Source organism: Lygodium microphyllum, chromosome 4 (genome assembly GCF_053477565.2).
Source record: "Lygodium microphyllum isolate KBCC chromosome 4, Lygodium_microphyllum_v1.1.10, whole genome shotgun sequence".
Taxonomy (NCBI): domain Eukaryota; kingdom Viridiplantae; phylum Streptophyta; class Polypodiopsida; order Schizaeales; family Lygodiaceae; genus Lygodium; species Lygodium microphyllum.
The window spans coordinates 137,267,749-137,285,833 of NC_141138.1; the positions used below are offsets into that span (position 1 = coordinate 137,267,749).

At 38.1% G+C, this 18,085-nt stretch overlaps 1 pseudogene; it reads left to right on the plus strand.

The window, feature by feature from the left end:
* Positions 1-13,328: 13,328 nt before the first annotated feature.
* Positions 13,329-13,718, plus strand: LOC148037671 (zinc finger A20 and AN1 domain-containing stress-associated protein 2 pseudogene; annotated as a pseudogene).
* The last annotated feature ends 4,367 nt before the right edge of the window (positions 13,719-18,085 follow it).

Genomic DNA, 18,085 nt, shown 5'->3' on the forward strand with positions numbered 1-18,085 from the left:
CCATTTGGGACTTTTGTGGTCAGTGACCAAAGTAAACTTGCTTCCAAGCAAATAGTGTTGCCACAATTTGAAAGCATGGATCAGATTTAATAGCTTGAGATCATGGATGGCGTAATTCCTTTCATGGATTTTCAATTTCCTTGAGGAATAGGCTATCCGATGACCTTGCTAAACATAAGCATACAACCTAGTGCAAGAGAACTTGCATCTGTTACGACCTTAAACTCTTGACTTAGGTCAGGTAACTTTAAAAATGGGTGTTGTTACCAAACTTTTCTAGAGCTGCTCAAAACTAGCTTGCTCAATGGGCGTCCACACAATAACAGTTTGCTTTTCCAGCAAATCAGTGAGAGGTGCAGCTATTAGGGTGTAATTTTTTATGAAAATTCTATACCATCCTGTCAACCCTAAGAAACTTCTCGCTTCCTTAACTGTCATTGGAGGTTTCCACTCTTGAATATATCCAACTTTGGATGGATCTATAGAGATTCCTTTAGCTGATACTATGAATTCGAGATATTCCATCTGTCTTTTGAAAAAGTCACACTTCCTTTTCTTCGCAATTAGGATGTCATCAAAGAAGACTAGGACTAACTCATCAAGATAAGGTCGAAAAATGTCTTGCATTAATCAGTTAAATGTAGCAGGGGCATTAATTAGACTGAAAGACATTACAAGAAATTCAAAATGACCATACCTAGTATTGAAGGCAGTTTTGGGGATATCTTCTTCCTTGATCCTTATTTGGCAATAATCAGATTGGAGATCAATCTTGGAAAAGATTTTTGCCCCTTGCAGTTTATCAAGTAGCTCGTCTATTCTTGGGATCGGATACCTATTCTTGATTGTTACATGGTTTAGACCTCAGTAATCAATGCAAAGACGGAGAGTTTTGCCCTTTTTCTTTTGAAATAGTATTGGGGCTCCCCATGGCAAATTACTGGGTCTTATGTATCCTTGATCGAGTAACTACTTGAGTTGCTCTTTCAACTAAACTGCTTCAAGGATATATATTTTATATAGACTCTTAGTGATTGGAGCGGCTTTTGGTTCAAGTATAATCTTGTGATTGACTTCTCTTCGAGGTGGTAATTCAGTCAACTCTTTTGGGAAGATCTTATCATATTCCTTTAGCCAATATATCTCTCCCTCATCTTGTTTATTCTGCTCAACCTTATTTAATTTTATGAGATACACAGGTAATCCTTTTCTTAACCCTTTTATTATACGAGATGATTTGGCTAGTTGAACCTTGGGTTTTCTTGCCTCACCTTGGGTCATCACTTTTTCCCCCTTTAAGTTTTGAAAAGTCACCTTGCCTTTTCTACATTGAATATGTGCGCCATTGGGGATTCATGGGGATTAGCCAATCCATACCCAATAGACATTCGTAGGCCCCTAAATTCATGATTCTAAATCCCATTTCACAGAGATTGCTTCCCATGCTAAATGTCACTTTGCAAGTTCCATTAGCAATTTTCGCAAGCAACCTAGATGCAGGTATTGTGTATATACCTAATTTCTTGGCACACTTTGGTGACATGAATGAGTGTATGCTTCCACAATCAATCAAAATTTTAAAGGACTTACCCTGATATTCTGCTAGTGTTTGAATCACCCAAAACTTGTGATTTGGGCCTTTCTTATAGAGGGTGGCATGAACTAATGCCCTCTTCATATTGGCTTCCGTAGTTGGGTTTTCCTCTTCTTCAAGATTTCCTTTTGCAATTGAAGCTTGGTTCTAACCTCTGTACTATCCTTGGCGAGGAATTTGGCCAAGCTTTGGGCACTATATTTTAAAGTGGCCTAGCTCATTACAGTGAAAACACCTAGGTACTCCTGAATTACTTCTCGTAGGTATGAATTTTCCGAATGCATTTTTTTTGGCCCTCTTTCCTTGACCAAGCAGATGCTGACCTTGGGCTCGCTTCATGAAGTCCCTTTGTTTTGATTCTAGAGCCTATTATTCATTGGCTTTGACTAAATCTCTTGAACAAGAGATGCTATGCGAATGAAAGCATCTTCGAGATTAGTTAGGCACATAGATTCAACGTGTGTGTTTAGAGGAGCATTCAATCCTTGACAAAACTTAGACACCTACTTAGCAATAGTCATGGAAGACACATATTTAAGCAGTGAGATAAACTTTGAGTAATATGCATCCACTAGCTGCCTTAAGTTAAAGAACTCATTCATTTTTAGTGTGCGATAAGCTAGTGGAAAATATTGGCCACACACAGCTTCTTTCATGTTTTCCCCAGGTAATAGCTATCTCAGCGAGTCCTTGATATTTACACCATTGTTTTCACCATAGGCATGCCTCACCGATCAATTTCAACTTGGCGATCATAGCCTAATTAGCTGGGCTAGTTCCCTTGGCAATAAAGTAGTCCTCCATGGTCTCAATCCAAATCTTTGCCTTGGCTTCAACATCTTTGCCCTTACCATCAAATTCCGGTGGCTTAACCTGCTTAAGGAGATACTTCTTCTCCTAAAGACTAGGCATAGTTGTATTACCCTGGGTTATCATAAGTTTCACAAATTAGTTTAGTGCCTAAACTTTTCAGCTTCGTTTTCATATTAACATATCTTACTAGTTTTGTAAAACAATGATGGGCCAAAGAGCACAATATTTTTACAAAATCTAGTTGTTGTTATCTTTTATTATCAATAGCCATAAGCTATGATTTTTACAAGTAAGGAATATTTACAAATGGCATATGTTTATAAGTAGAGATACATCAACATCGATAGGATAGGCTGGATGCTATATATACAATTTCAAAAAGAGAATATCATTACATATTTCCTTTTCATGGATCGATATCAGTTACATTCATGTAGAAGAAGGTAGGCCAATTGATGTCTATGTCCAGAAACCTATAGTGTGGAAATGGCAGATCTAGAAAACCATGGATATGATAATCTCAATACTTGCGATGACGTCCTTGGATGATAATCCTATCAACTTAGATTACCTTCAATACCTTTTCATAGACATAACATTCTAAACGTATCTACTAACCATTGGTAATCATAAGTGGATTCCTTTTGGACAGACAAAAGATAAAGGCCTCAACTGCATTTAAATTTTCCATCCATTCAAGGCATTTTAGATTAGTCTGCATGTTGAAGAATCGATTGGCCTCGATGTAACAATAACGCTCATCCCAAAACCATCTTCTTTCACGGTTCATAAGGGATGGATCATATAGGCAATCGAGTATCCTCATTGTTTCTCTTCCCTACTCGTCATCCGTGGAATTCAATGCAGATGTGTACATTGCTTGAAAAACAAGGGTTCCATGCTTCATTATTCTGCCAAAGTTTATCCCTTAACAATAATCAGGCTCATTATTCCTTGGAACAATTGGTCTTAAAAACCATAGATATTCTTAATTTCAATTATACTATGGTACCACTTGTCACATGCCTACCTAACAATTTTCTCACAGCATGTTTTAGTGGTCCATCAGGAAACTTTCCTAGAGGGCTTCACTCGGCACTCACAAGAATGCACAGGGTCTATTGTCTAGGTTTCCGAGTGTCCCATCCTGTAAAGGAAGGTACTCGCCATCCCCACGAGGATCAACCTGCAAGCTCGGGATCCTAATTTGACAACTGAGGTCTCGATGCATCAGCTAGCTCCATCATAGATTTTCCACAAGGGCTTCTCGTCCGACTGAAGCGATCATAGTTACCCTTGGTTCATGGAGTGCAAAGCTTCTTTCCAGCAAACTGGTTAGGATTTAGTGAACCTTAATGGAGTTTTGACAGAGCTGCCATACCTTCCCCCTAAGATAATTTTTTATCAAGGTTTTAAGACCTAAGCCAATGCTTGGCTCTACCTAATTTTTCATAATTAATATTTCATTCAATCTCTTAAAAGAAGCTCCCAGCTTATCAGGACCACCCATCCATAAGATGAATCTGTCAAGGATCTCGCCCACCCACTTCCCACAAATGGTTTTCTATGTTTTCTAATTGCTATCACATTAGCTATGGCATATGAAAGCAGCTTCATTAATTAATCCATTATCACAGATTCCTTCACATAATTTTACAACACAACAATCTTTTGGCGAAACATATTTATTTATTATTTTGTAAATTTATTTAGAATGATTTTTCCCTTCTTCCTACGCAGAAGATAAACCTTCGTTCACTGAAAAATCCCTTCTATCTATGCAGAAGAAAAAAAACCCTCCAAGATTTTTGTCCCTTCATTAGTACCGGGGACTCCAGGATCCCCTCCTGGTTTACAAGAGGGTTAGGCAGTTCCTAGGAGCAATTAAGAGATTTACTACCAGAGCCCCCTAGCACTTCCCCTCCTCCTGCCTAACAGATTCCTCACTGACTGACCTCTCACTGTCGAGGCCAACGGTACAAAACAATCCCCCTTGGAGCAGGGTTCTGTGTCTAGCTGTGGGGGAGGCATAGTGCGATCTTTCCTTTTATTATTTTGATTATATACTTACAATCAGATCTAACTACTGCAAGCACAATCAATCTTTCATGTGCAACCATCAATGCATGCACAAATAAAAAAAGAAATAGCAACAAGTGTTTTTAGCATAGGAAGCAACCCCTTCCAAATCTAGGGTTTCTCTTTTAAGGTCGCACCTTAATCTTAGGGTTTTGCTTCCTACTTGCAACTCTTTTCTGGGAGATCTGCAAGTTATTTCGGGAATTTGAGTCTATTTTATCTATATGAAAACTTGGTATTTTCACCCTAAAAGATAATATGGGCATTTATACCTATGGCAAGCAATTTATCCACTGTCCTACCCTATCCCGCACTTAGCAGGATTTCAAATGCTTTTCCAAGTCTATTTAGACTTTAAAATTTGTATTGAGAAATTCTTGTCAATGTCCAACAAGTCCTATAGACTTTTAATATTTATTTAATTTCCTGATACTAATAGTTTCAGGGTTGTTGAGTATTTTATAGTTGTTTTTGCTTCAACATTCTCAATATTTTAGGTAAGGTTTTCTTGATGATTCATACATGGGTCAACTCATGACATTGACGCTCTCCCTAATATAACCATTAATATTTACATTGCATGTGTTTTCAGCAAGAAAATAATTTTTATTTTATTCTACTCATATTCTATGGTTTAATCGACGATGTCCAACCATTTGTTGAACTTTCAACATTATCTAGAAAGGTCAATTTTCATTTGGCTATGTCCAAAGTGCAATGCTGATTGTTTTTTTGAATTTTTTTCTAAGAAATGCAAAAATCATAAGTGTAATTTTTCTTTCATCTTTCAGACATCAATTTATATTACTACACACCTAATTTATGCATTTCTAGTATATATTTTCTTATATAATTTCTATTGATTTAATGCATTGATTATTTCATGATATTATCTAAATGATTTTCTATAAATTATTATAAAACTAATAATTTTCTATTTATCATTAGCAAAATTAAATAGAGATAGTGACTTTCAAAGAAAAATTATAAAATATTCCCTTCCCTAGCATTATCTACCTTTTTTTAGTTATTATACTCACATGCATCATTGATGAAATAACAATAAATATCACAAAATAAACTATAATTAAGATATTTTTTTAATGATAGGCATATAATCCTTTTCCAAGTGAAAGAGTCTTATCACTAAATAGTTAATTATTATATTACTTAGGCTATTTTTCTAAGTGGCATTTCATATACATTTTCTTTAGAATGTGTTTATAATCATTTAAAAATATAGGGATAAGCTTATAAAATATTAATTTTTTTTAAACCGATGAGATGTTATCTCTATCAGGTTTGTAGTAACGGGGGTTTCGCCAATTCCTACCGTATCATTTTCTCCATTGATCGTGTTTCTTACTTCTCTTGCTTTAAATGGGCTTCTTGAATTTTTGCGACCTCGTGGAGCCGTGGGTGTCAGGCGAAATTAACATGGTAGTTAAGGGAGAGTTAGTGGTTGTCTAGAAAAATATCTTCAATGTTTTGCTTAGCAATATGGCTGTATGGAAGGAAGGCATAATAGGGGGTAGAGAAAATGGAAATGAGGTAGAAGAGGGGTATTTTCCTCCTTCAAGGCTCAAGCTACTATGGAAAAGATAAGTAGATAAAATTTTCCCATCATCAGGAGGTCTTTCTTCTTGCTTTCTTTGTGAAGGAGAGGGCGTGCATTTATAGCCACGAGAGGGGTGTGCAGTCGACTTATTCTTTTGGCTACTTGTTAAGAGCCAAGTAAGCTTTATAAAAAATGTTTTTTGATTGCCTATCTGTTGGATGGTGGCATGGTGATGGTTTTAAAATGCTTTCTCTCCCTCCAGGTGTAAAAAACGTCATGATTTTTTATCTTTTTTTAAAAAACATATTTTTTTCTTCAAAATGACTTCGTCTGGTGGTTTTTTGCCAAGTTACCTTATGACTTATCTAGTTTATAAAGTCATGCCATATTCTTTGATACTTAACTTACTCAATATCATGCTTATTCTTGTGTGTTCTTTGTCTACCAATTAAGGCTTTTGCGATTCGTCTTGCCGTGATAAAATCAATGCGATCTTTGACACATTAAATGGAATCGTGAATACTAAATCAAATATAATTCGAAAAAAATTATGATCAAGCCATCATAATAGTATTTACGATGCGTCTTTGCTTCTTGTTTGCTAGGAACATTGAGGTATCTCCTCGTGTCAAATTGTGAAATTGATTTAATGCAAGACTTGATATTTAAAAAATTACATGCGGTCACTCATGTGATAACTCGATGATTAATTTGTAAAACATCTCAAGCCCAAATTCATTTCTTGATATGAAGTGTTATGGTGGAAATATTACACCCTACTCCCTACCGTTTAAAATTTTGCATATATTGATACGTGTAAGGTGTGGTCTTTTATGTATTTTTCTTTTATGAAATCTATAAGAACTCACTCTAACAAAGAGATAGGGCTAAACTGAGTCTAAACCTCATTCTTCAGCTCTATCATACATTCACAAACATTAATGTTGTTTTTCCTTATCTTTATGATTTGAGAAACCTAATTTTTTATTTTTTTCTAATATTTTTCTATTTATTTATAGAAATTTACAAATAATTACTGATTTTTTGGTTTAGATTGAGTGAACTTATAAAAAATGATTTTCTTAGCATGTTTCAACCCATAGGAACAACAAATACACACTAAAAACCCAAAAATCACATTTTTCCTTAAACTGCATAGTCTCGAGTTTTATGTGTTTAGCATCAAATTCTTCTATGATTGATTTTTTATGATTCCTTCAACATGACTGATCAATCAGAGTATGGGCAATCAAATACAATCATTCCTAACCATTTCAAACAACAATTGATCATAAATCGATAAAATCTACCTTTTTCTCATAAAATTGCTTATTATGATGCACATTTTTTGAACTTCAAGTCCTGAATGATCCTTCCAACCTCCATTCACATCTCTTTCCACTCCTGCATCATCGTTCAACCAAAAACATCCATCTCAATCCATCCTCCTCTCTTTTACATTGATCCATGAGAACAAACCACAAAAGGAAAGAGGAGAGAAGAGAGAGAAATACTAAAATGAGATCTTGTTGTAGAATGTATCAGATTTGATCATTTCTGAAGTGATGGTAGCAGGTGAAAAATTGATGGAGATTGCTACCTTGATGATTCCATTTGATGTTGCCGAGCCAAAATTCCATTTTTTAATCAATTTAGGGGGCGCCAAAAAAACAACACTTCCCCCCCACATTTTGATTAATTGTGCCTCTTCATTCTTAAAAGCTTCATTAAGCTTTAAGCTTTGTTTTACAAAAAAGTAGTTCACTTTTTCTTGTTCACACTCTAGCCCAAGTGGTTTTTTCGATTTCGGAGGGGCAAACGAGCTCATATTCGAGATCCGTCTAGAAGGTTGACTTTGTGATGTTGAAATCTATAAAGTTAGCCACCATCATGCACTTTTTGGCTCCCGAATCACATAGTTGCTTCATAACACGAAACCTTACGGGAATTAAATTGGGGGCCAAACAAACTACTGTCATGAAAGAGACCTAAAAGAGAGAGAGAGATAAGGAAGAAGACTGCAGAAGAGAGAGAAGAAGAGAGCAAAGGATAGAGAAAGACTAAGAGAAGAGAGAGAAAGACATGAAAAGAGAGAGAAAGAGAGAGAAAGAGGGGAGAGAGAGAGAGAGAGGAAGCCATGGGAGCTGAAGGTAAAGGTGAGGAGACACATTTGTATTTATCAAATGGTACCCTAATCAGGTCCTTGTACACCTTAAATACCCCATCAGTGTAACCGGGTATTCGCATGTGCTAACCCCATGTTAACCCCGTATAAGACCCTCTAATCCAATTCTTTACATTCTATCTTGACCCGGAAGGTTTTTGCCCTCAAAAACAAAAAGAGGACGTATTGGTATGGCTGGGTGGGGGGAGGGGGGGTGAAATCTTGTGGAACGGTGGCCTATGAGCATGTATGCAGTGTGAGCATGAGGGAAGAAGGTAACTCAGTACAAGGATAGGCACCAATTCCAAACAAGAAGGGTTGGACAACATTGGATAGCATGCTATCCCGAACATGCCTGTAGTGGAAAACCGATCATAACTTGGCATGGGCAACTCCAAACGAGACGTTCCGCATGTCAAAACGGAACTCGTTGAGCGTACTTTCATCCTAGGTAGGACATGCATGGGTGCAATTAATGCAAGCCCAAAACTATTCGAAAACATATGGTTTTCTACTACAAAACAGGCCCAAATCGAGTTGTCCTTCAGTCAAGGTTGCCGCCTCGATTGCACTGGGGGAGTGCTGATGTAGATAGAGATTTTTTCAACCCCGAGGATCAAATGGATAACCTACATGGTAAGCATCACTAGCATACAAGTCATCCATGCAAGCGTGGGTCTCTGCACTACCACTGGGGTCAAATGGAAAGTGATTATCCTTTCCATACATTGGGTTACCATCCACAAGTAAAGCTAGAATGGTCAGTACCACCAGCTATTGCATCGAGTCTGCCATAAGCATCATATGATTAAGCTCGGTCTGCGCCAGCTTGGATGCTGTCAATAACACATGGGGTTACATAAGCTGAAAAGTGTATTGCATCAACCCTTATATGTGACATGTGTACGAACTAAAGGGTCTCCTGAAAGGACATGTTTTCTTGATCCGTAATATGAGCATGATCTTTAAGATCTACATGATCTTCTTTCTTGAATGAAAGTTCGTCTTGCTTTGGACCCACATCAAAATGGTCTTCAGCAAGATCTGTCCTATCCTTGGCATAATGATATTCAAATACAAATAGGAGTTTTGCATTCTGTGCTCTACATTTGTCTTGATGATCACAAGATATCGGCTTAGCACATCGATAGCATAAGCCCGCAGCATGCAGTTCCCGTATTGTATCACTATTAAGGTGTCTAATGCATTTAGCCTTAAATAGCAATCTACACACATGCTCATCACCATTGGTCAGCTCAGTAATAGTTCTGACATGTTGCTCATAGTCATCTTGTTGCTCATGTACAATAGATGGATGCCCATGACCATAATGCTCATGCTGTCCATATGGGGGGTCATACCAATGTGGTTGTTGCTCATAATGATACTCATGTTGTCCATACTGTATATGGTGATAATAGCCATGCTGCTCATGTGCATCTATTTGCTATTGACTATTACCAAAACTTTGGCCATATTGTTTCCCATAAACATGCTGCCCAAGATTGCATGACGACTGTCCAACATGACTACAATGGTGTCCTTGCATCCTAGGCTAACCATAAATATGATGAGTGGCAAGTCCATGAGCATAGGTATCGACATGATGCTGGTCATAATCATTGGCTTGCTACTCCTGCATTGCATAAGAATCTCCATATGCATGCTGCTGACCAATGCTATATGAGCTACCATATACATGTCCATGATCATGACTTGCGTAAGAACTATGTTGCTGCATAAAGGAGTGCTTGTAAGCGTAATCATGCTATCCATAATGGCCATAATCATGCTGTCCATGATAGCCATATTGCTAATCAAATCCATTGGAGTATGATCCACCCTCATGACAAGGTACATAGCCTAGGTGTTGCCCAAAGTCGTATTGTACAATATTTTGGTTATCAAAAATTCCCATATCTGATTTAGCTTAGAACCAAAAACTAACCTATATTGTTTGCCACATCAGAGCATCAAAATATCCCTAGTATTACTATTGAAAATCAGATCTACACACTGTTGTTTGCTATTGTATGTTGCTCACTCTATACAACACATTGTTCACTGTGTGTTAAAAGTTAATCAGACTTATCCACTTAACATCTGTTAATCTACAACATTGGTGGTAGCAAACAAGCTCCCCAAGCTAAGCACTTGTTGGCTGAGCAATCAACATGCTTACCATGTAGGGATTGGATGCCAGAGTACTTTCAAGGTATACGCATCAAGTTTAGAATCAAGATCAACAGTGGACTTGTCACAATAAATGCAAAGGGTGAGAATACAAGGTCCTTCTCCATTTATTCATGAGCATGGGCCTTCAAATTGCACTATGTTGGACAACTCAAGGACACCTAAGAGGCCCACTGCTAATCACTTGAGCTGGCTTCCTGCCAAGATAGGTGCATTTGCCTCAATCTCACCTTTAGACCCTTCTAGGGTCATTAATACTTTGACTTGGTGACCATCTGTACCTGAAAACTGGCAAAGTATCAGAATTTGTAAAAGTTATGTCCCTAAAGCACCAGACAGTAGTAGACCCTCTGCCCCCAGATGATGAAGGTAATCATTCAACCTCTTACTTGATGTTACCCCTAATTATTGTGTCAAAGGCCTTATCGCTAGCTGGTGTGAGTTGCATTCTGTACCTATTCCAACTCCTGATACAGTTCTGATACATTATGTTTAGCAGAAAGCTTCTACCAAGCTACTGATGTTAGTGACACACAAACTCATCATCTTGGAGTGGCAATCTATGGCAGGGATTCCAACATGACCTCAGTACCCAGACTGGGCACTTGTTGTATGCAAGGACCCAAATGGAGGACTTGTGGTTGTGGGCTCCTATGTTCCTAGGACTACAAAATAGGTTGAAGCCTTGAAGCTGAGTTGCAGCCATCTCATTCACTACCTTATGGTTGAAGTTAAGACCCCTCGTATTTGGCTCAGAGACTTTGCGTCAGGCAAAAATCAACCAAGCTGTTATACAAGGCATCTAGTTTCAAACATTCTCTAGACTTACATGACTCTGCAGAACATCTTCAAAATGTGTTAAGCACATTCCATAGAATACAGTGTAAAGAATTAAAGGAGCTCGGCTTAAATTAGGGACAACTTCCTGCTTAGCTTTGGCTGTACAACCTTGTTTACAAGGGGCATGAGACGAGTCGTTCAATCCATTCCGTGCTTCTATGACAAACACTCTCCTCTGTACTACCAAACTATACAGTTTGGTGCAATCTTCTAGTCAGCAGTACCTACATGTAAGGTTCTTGAGTAGAGCTTTGGGAATCTCTTTGCTGTTTACTTGGAAGTGAACTGAATGTGTATCAGTATTTTTGTTCATTATAGAACTTGCACAATTCAACACACCAAAAGTCTCAAATAGTGGTTTAGCTGAAGTTATTTATGCATTGACAGAAAATAACCCAGCACACTTTTATACACCTCTGACCATATAACTCTCAAGCATTGCAAAGCACCCCATATACAATCCAATAAGCATAATAGGATGTCTCAAGGACCCCAAGCTTGCTCTTCCAGTTACGAGAGCACCTGCTCAAACAATGGTGAGAATTATGCCCATAATTATTTCACTGACCTACTGATCTCAAAACTTGATGGCGAGCAAGTAGTTGCAATGCATCTTTGACCAACATGCCCAACACCACCAACTATCATGAAAGGGTCTTCACACACCCTACCCTGGAAATGCCTTACTGTTAGGCCTGTGCTTAATTATTCTTGCACCATGAAGGTCGAGCACCCTTTTGCTAAAGCTTCCACACAAGTTCAACCAAATAAGTAGGTTCTAACATTACTGAATCATAGGGTGAGTGGCTCCACAAAGATTCAATAGGACCCTGGGATGGTCATGACAAGGAAGGCAATAGTGATTGACATCTTGAACGAGTACAAATCTCATTTTTTTTTAAAATCACCAAGCCACTAGGACAGCTATAGAATGATGAAAACCTTGTCCATAGTAGCAAATCACTGGGCATCCACTGTGGCTACTATATCTTCTACTGATACATCTTTGCAAGTTCTCTTTGACTGTGTTCATTACTCTAATGAACCTGTACTACTTCACTTGTTGCATATCTTCAAAGCTGATGTAACACTGCTTCCCTTTTTGCATATCATCAAAGCTGATGTAACCAGCACTGATCCACTACCCTCAAAGCAATTATCATGGCATGAAACCTTGTCAAATGGTGCTTTTTGGACAATGAGCAAGAACTTTAGCACTGCTTCACTTGTTGCATATCTTCAAAGTTGGTGTAACACTACTTGGTAAAGAGATCCCTTACCCTACAGTACACTGCACACTGCAAATCCTACCACAATGCACATTGTAGATCCTTATGAGAGTCCCGAGTCTCGTAGAAGTAGGACAAAGATTGGCTGCTTAGAGAAGAAAGGGTGCAAATCAAGCTTTGGAGATTCATCTCAATAGATTATTATTGATGTCTTTATAACTTGCCCTCCATAGATGATGGAAGGGCTGCCATTGCAGAGGCTAAAGGAATCATAGGCACCTTAGATGAAGTGCTGCATAGTGGAACATAGAAAGAAAAGGAGCTTGTGGCAGGGATTTTCTTTTTGTTGTGCACCAATAGTTCTCAGCATCTCCTCTTCGAGATTCTGATACTTCATAAGCCGGACATCAAACACCTCTAAGCTTGACATCAAACACCTATGGTGTCCATTTTTCTTTGACTAGAGATTGGACCCATATGCCTTACTAGGTTGGGGATATTGTGGAGTCTAGAATTAGCCATAGCTGCCCCTGCTGACCTGATAATTCCATTATGCTCTAATTCTTGCAAATGGTGTTGATCTATGTCATCATTCAACTCACGCTCATCATTTTCTAGTGAATGTGTGCGTCCATTCCAGTGCGCGCTGTTGGGGCTTGAGGCACGTGGTGAGACGTCAAATGCAAGTACAAACTCTCTTGCTATTGCAAACAATGCAAGGTTAAGGGAATACCAATTCACCTTGGTCTCCATACAAAGAGACAAAGGCGTGACATCCAGCAGTAGCAGGTCTTGCACCTTCTCGTTACCCTCACGGCTCTTCCGGAGTGATCTTTCATGGCTCAGGAAAGCTAGAAGATGGACAAGGATGAGACTAGTTGCCAGCCACCTGAAGGTCTTATGCTTTGTGCAAACAAGTGTGGCTTCTTCAGTAGTGCTACCACCATGAATTTGTGCTCCAAGTGCTATAGGGATCTTATCTTGAAGCAGACAAGGGCATCAAAGATCGCGGTCAATGTGAAAATGAAGGATGTGGCTGGGTCATTACTGAAAGAAGCAAAGCTAAATAAAGGTGAAGAGAACAATCACGCAAGCAGTGAGGATCCTTGTAGACTGCAGCCTTCTGATGATGGATCTGCCTCATCTACACCAATACTGCCATAAGAACCTTCGCACCAACCACCAAATCGATGCTTTACTTGCAATAAGGGTATTGGATTGACAGGATTCAAATGCAAATGTGGGTGATGTAACAGCCCCTGATTTCTAGGTATAGCCTGCGTGATTGACATTGAGGCATTCTCATCATGAAGAGAGTTGTCCTAGAATGTATGACAGTCCACCTGGCTCAAAAACTCCCCAAAATGGTGCTTGCCTTCAAGCATGTGATGCATAGAGGGCCATGTCCCATATTAAACTTGGTGGGAGACTGAGATCCAGGAGGGGAGGAGAGATCTTCGCTGGCACTCCACGGGAGCTCTCATGAAGGTCTCAAAATGAAGAAGAATTCTCTTTTGGAAAAGTAACCACAATTAGATCTCCTCTAAGTGTTGTAGTGTCCTCCACTAAAACCCTAGAATTTTTACCTCATTGTTGAAAAATGAGCTGCCATTTTTGTCTTTTGGCCTCCAAATTTGGTCAAGCTTCCTGCCATAGTTGTGTAAACTCCCAAGAAAGCTACCATCTCTATAGTACTTCTTGACTGTTTGGGTTCTTCAATGATGTACCTGTGCACAGTAGGGTTTTCTGAGACTGAAAAAGGAACTAAATCTAAAGGAAGGAGAGAGAAGGGAAGGACCTAAAAACTAGGCTCTGATATCAACTGTCATGAAAGAGACCTAAAAGAGAGAGAGAGAGAAGAAAGAATACTGTAGAAGAGAGAGAAGAAGAGAACAAAGGAGAGAGAAATACTAGGAGAAGAGAGAGAAAGATAGGAAAAGAGAGAGAAAGAGAGAGAAAGAGGGGAGAGAGAGAGAGGGAAAGCCATGGGAGCTGAAGATGAAGGTGAGGAGATAGATTTTTATTTATCAAATGGTACCCTAATCAGGTCCTTGTACACCTTAAATACCCCATCAGTGTAACCGGGTATTCGCATGTGCTAACCCCGTGTAAGACCCTCTAATCCCATTCTTTACAACTACAATCAACGAACTAAGGCTTGTGTTGAGTTCCTAGCATCAAACTCAATCTAGGAAAACTCTAGCTCATTGATCTGCAACCATTTCATTTTGCATGAAGATTTGGTCTTTTATAGCCTCTTGGCCTCTTTCTGCTTCAAAAATGGCCTTTAAAATCTGCTCTCAATGTCACAAAGAGTGTTTACATAGTAAAATGCATACACAGCATGCAAGGATGAATCCTTATACTTAAGGCCTAGCCTCGGGTAAGTTACTCATGAATATATGTGTGCATCATGTGGGTTCAAAATAAGATATTTTTAAAATACCATTTTTATACATTTTTTACATACATAAGGTGTATATAAAGGGGTTCTTTATAGATTGAATAGAAAAGGGTTATGTTTTATTTAGGAAAAGTTCATAGATAAGGATATTTATAAATAGGCCTTGAACGCATGTGATGTAGAGGATATACATATAGTAACTTCCCCGAGGGCCTAGCGTGGCCTAGGTAATTAAGACAAACAAGGCCCTATGAACATGCAAGCAGTCCTATCCACATGTCTTGATAGTTAAGATGACAAACACACACATAGGGGCATTGAAGGTAGGATTAAAAACCCATGGCCCATTTGGAATATTTTTTGCTTATGATGATCATTGAGTTAGAGAGGACTTTGGGAGGTGCCTCTTCTCATTGCAACACCCATTGATCATGGAAGGGACTATAAGGAAACACCCGAGGAGATAGATTTGTTATCATAGACCTCCACATAGTTGTGACAAAGACCATATTGCTCAACTTACCAATCACTCAAGTGGTGGAAATGATACAACACTCACTCACCCCAAATTCTCATACCTAGGTGACCCTATTCTAAGTTTGTATATAAGTCTCATGGTCAAAACAAGTTGTTGTTATGTTTTTTAAAAAAAGAATAGAGGAAAAGCAAATAGCAAGAGTTTGGAAGGTAAAAGGCATGAAAAGCAATAGTGGAAGCATGCACGAACTATTGTAAGTGGTTAGAAAGAGAGATTTTATCTATTATTATAGATATGGGTAAATAAATGATTTAAGGTTATGATTAACAAGGCTAAAGTAAAAGACAGGTGATTCTACCTCTTTATGAGTAGGTTTAGCCTAAAAAGTCTTATTTAAAAGAGACTTTTTTTGGAACACATCTGAATATATCTTCACCTATTACTATAGGTGAGGACTAAAGTTATTTTTGTGGTTGTAATTGAAGAGAACTCATAGGGTTTTACCAAATAAATAAAGTTGAAATGGTTTCTGGTTGTTTTATGCATATGTTGTTTATTTTAGTAGGGTATTCTATAGTGTTTCTAAGTGTTTTTTGTATTTGCTATGGCAGTTTCTTTTAGATTGAAAGAGCGGTGTTGAGCTATTATCTTAGACCAGGTTTGCCTAACCATGAATCATTGGGCCTGTGCTACCATAGAGACTAAATTAAATGTATCTGTTGAATGCTGAATGTTGAATGCTGAAATGACATGTTTTTTGGTTGATTTTTGCTATTTTTAAGGGCTAAATGGTTGGTTTTATGTGATGATTGATTGGTTAGGAAGTGGTTTGAGAGTTTTTTGGATAGGGTGGAATGGTTTTGATAAGGCCATGATACTTTTCAATAGAGATATGAGGCTCTGTGATGTTCTATTATGTTCTATTGAGGTTCTGTTTGGTTCTGATAGCTTTTGATTTGCTTCTGTTTTATTCTGTTTTTCTTTTGTGTATGGAATTATGGAGTGATGATTGATGAATTTTGAGGTTTCTTGAAAGCTCATTGAATGGTTTTTTATGGTTTGGAATGGTTTTAGTATGAGTTGTGTGGTTCTGATGCCTTCTTCTGTTGACTTTTTGTGAAATCTTTTGTAAACCCTCTGTTGAGCTTCTATAGAGCCTCTGTTCCTATTCTATTCTATTCTATATGCCTCTGTAAGTGTTTTGTGAAATGCATATGTGCCTTTGGAAAAGTTTTTTAGCCTTTGAAAGAGGTGAATGCAAGTTCAAAAGAGCTCAAGGAAGTGAAAGAAGTAGCTACTGAAGACTCAAGAGAAGACTAGAGTGAAGTGATAGTAGTGAGTTATGATGAGTCACTATAGTGGCTTTAATGACCTTTCATATCAGACACACCTCTTGGGAGGGGAGGGGTATTCACGACCAAATAAGGATTATTGTGAGTGATTATTGATTATTTTAGTGAAGATATGATGTTCTATTGAGAGAGTGTGTGTGAGTGAGTGAGAGATAGTCGATTCTATGCCAAACAATGTATCTACCTATGAAAGATTGTGAGAAAAAGCTATGGAAACTTTGAAGATGAATAATATGTGATATTTTTCCATTCAAAGAGGAGTGTTCTTTTGTGTTTTCAATGTCTATCAAAGAATTATATGAAGAATATGAAGAGAATAATGGATTTTGTTAAAGTTAAAGCAATGGGAGAATTGTTTTTATAAAGCTGCATAAATATTTCTTATTCTTGGTGTTGTTTTCTTTGTTGAGATCATATCATGGTTGATGATAGTACAATATAGATTTTCTTGCAGTAGAAACCTTGTTTCCTTGGTATTCATTTCTTGGGGCTCCATGTTTTTGGTGCATATCTGGGGAAAACTACCATCAATAAGCATTAGAAGAGGCTGAAAATGAAGGAAATGGCATTGCTAAGAAGAGTTGGAGATTCTCATTAAAGAGTTCCTTCTACCATTGAAGAGTTGGAGATTCTCATTTCCAAGCCACTTTTTACAAGAAGTTTATTCCACAATGGCGAAAACCTATTACCATCATGATGCAGGCTCTATGTGGTGGACTATTTCCTCTCTCTGTTGAAGCAACAAAGATGTGCATCTTGGTAGCAAACTATTTGGGAACAAACTCAAGTGTAGAAACAAAGATAATGATCATCCATGGGAGATTTGGCATTCATTGAGAAGTTTTCAGATATCATTAAGTGGGAGAGAGTGAAGAAGCTTCAAGAGTCGTGGTTAGTGGATGTTCACGAAAACAAGACAGAAAAGAGTTAGAATTTATTCGTGGATGCTCAACAGCAGGACACATGGGATGCATAGTGCATTGACAATCTCCTATTTGTCCAATTAGCAACCCACTATAAGTTACTAGACAGAGTGTTCTTCACAACATACACTATTGAAACCATTAGAAGTTGGCATTACTATGATGATGAAACCACAACGATCCTCAGAAGAATGAGTTTTGATACCTTCAGAATTGAATATATTCTCCTCTGTAGCAGACACAAAGCTGAATTCAAAGACATAGAAAAGAAAGAAGTAGAAGAAATATTGGCCAAAGAGTTCTGTAGAGAGTGAAGCCCCCTCTGATTTTGTTCTATTAGGTGCAGACCAACTGGGTAGAGCCAACTCCTTGATGAATGATGCAATCAAGAGGCAAGCACTAGAATGAGTCTAGAGGTATGTGAGAAGAGAGAAGGAAAAAATCAAAGCGGAGAACAA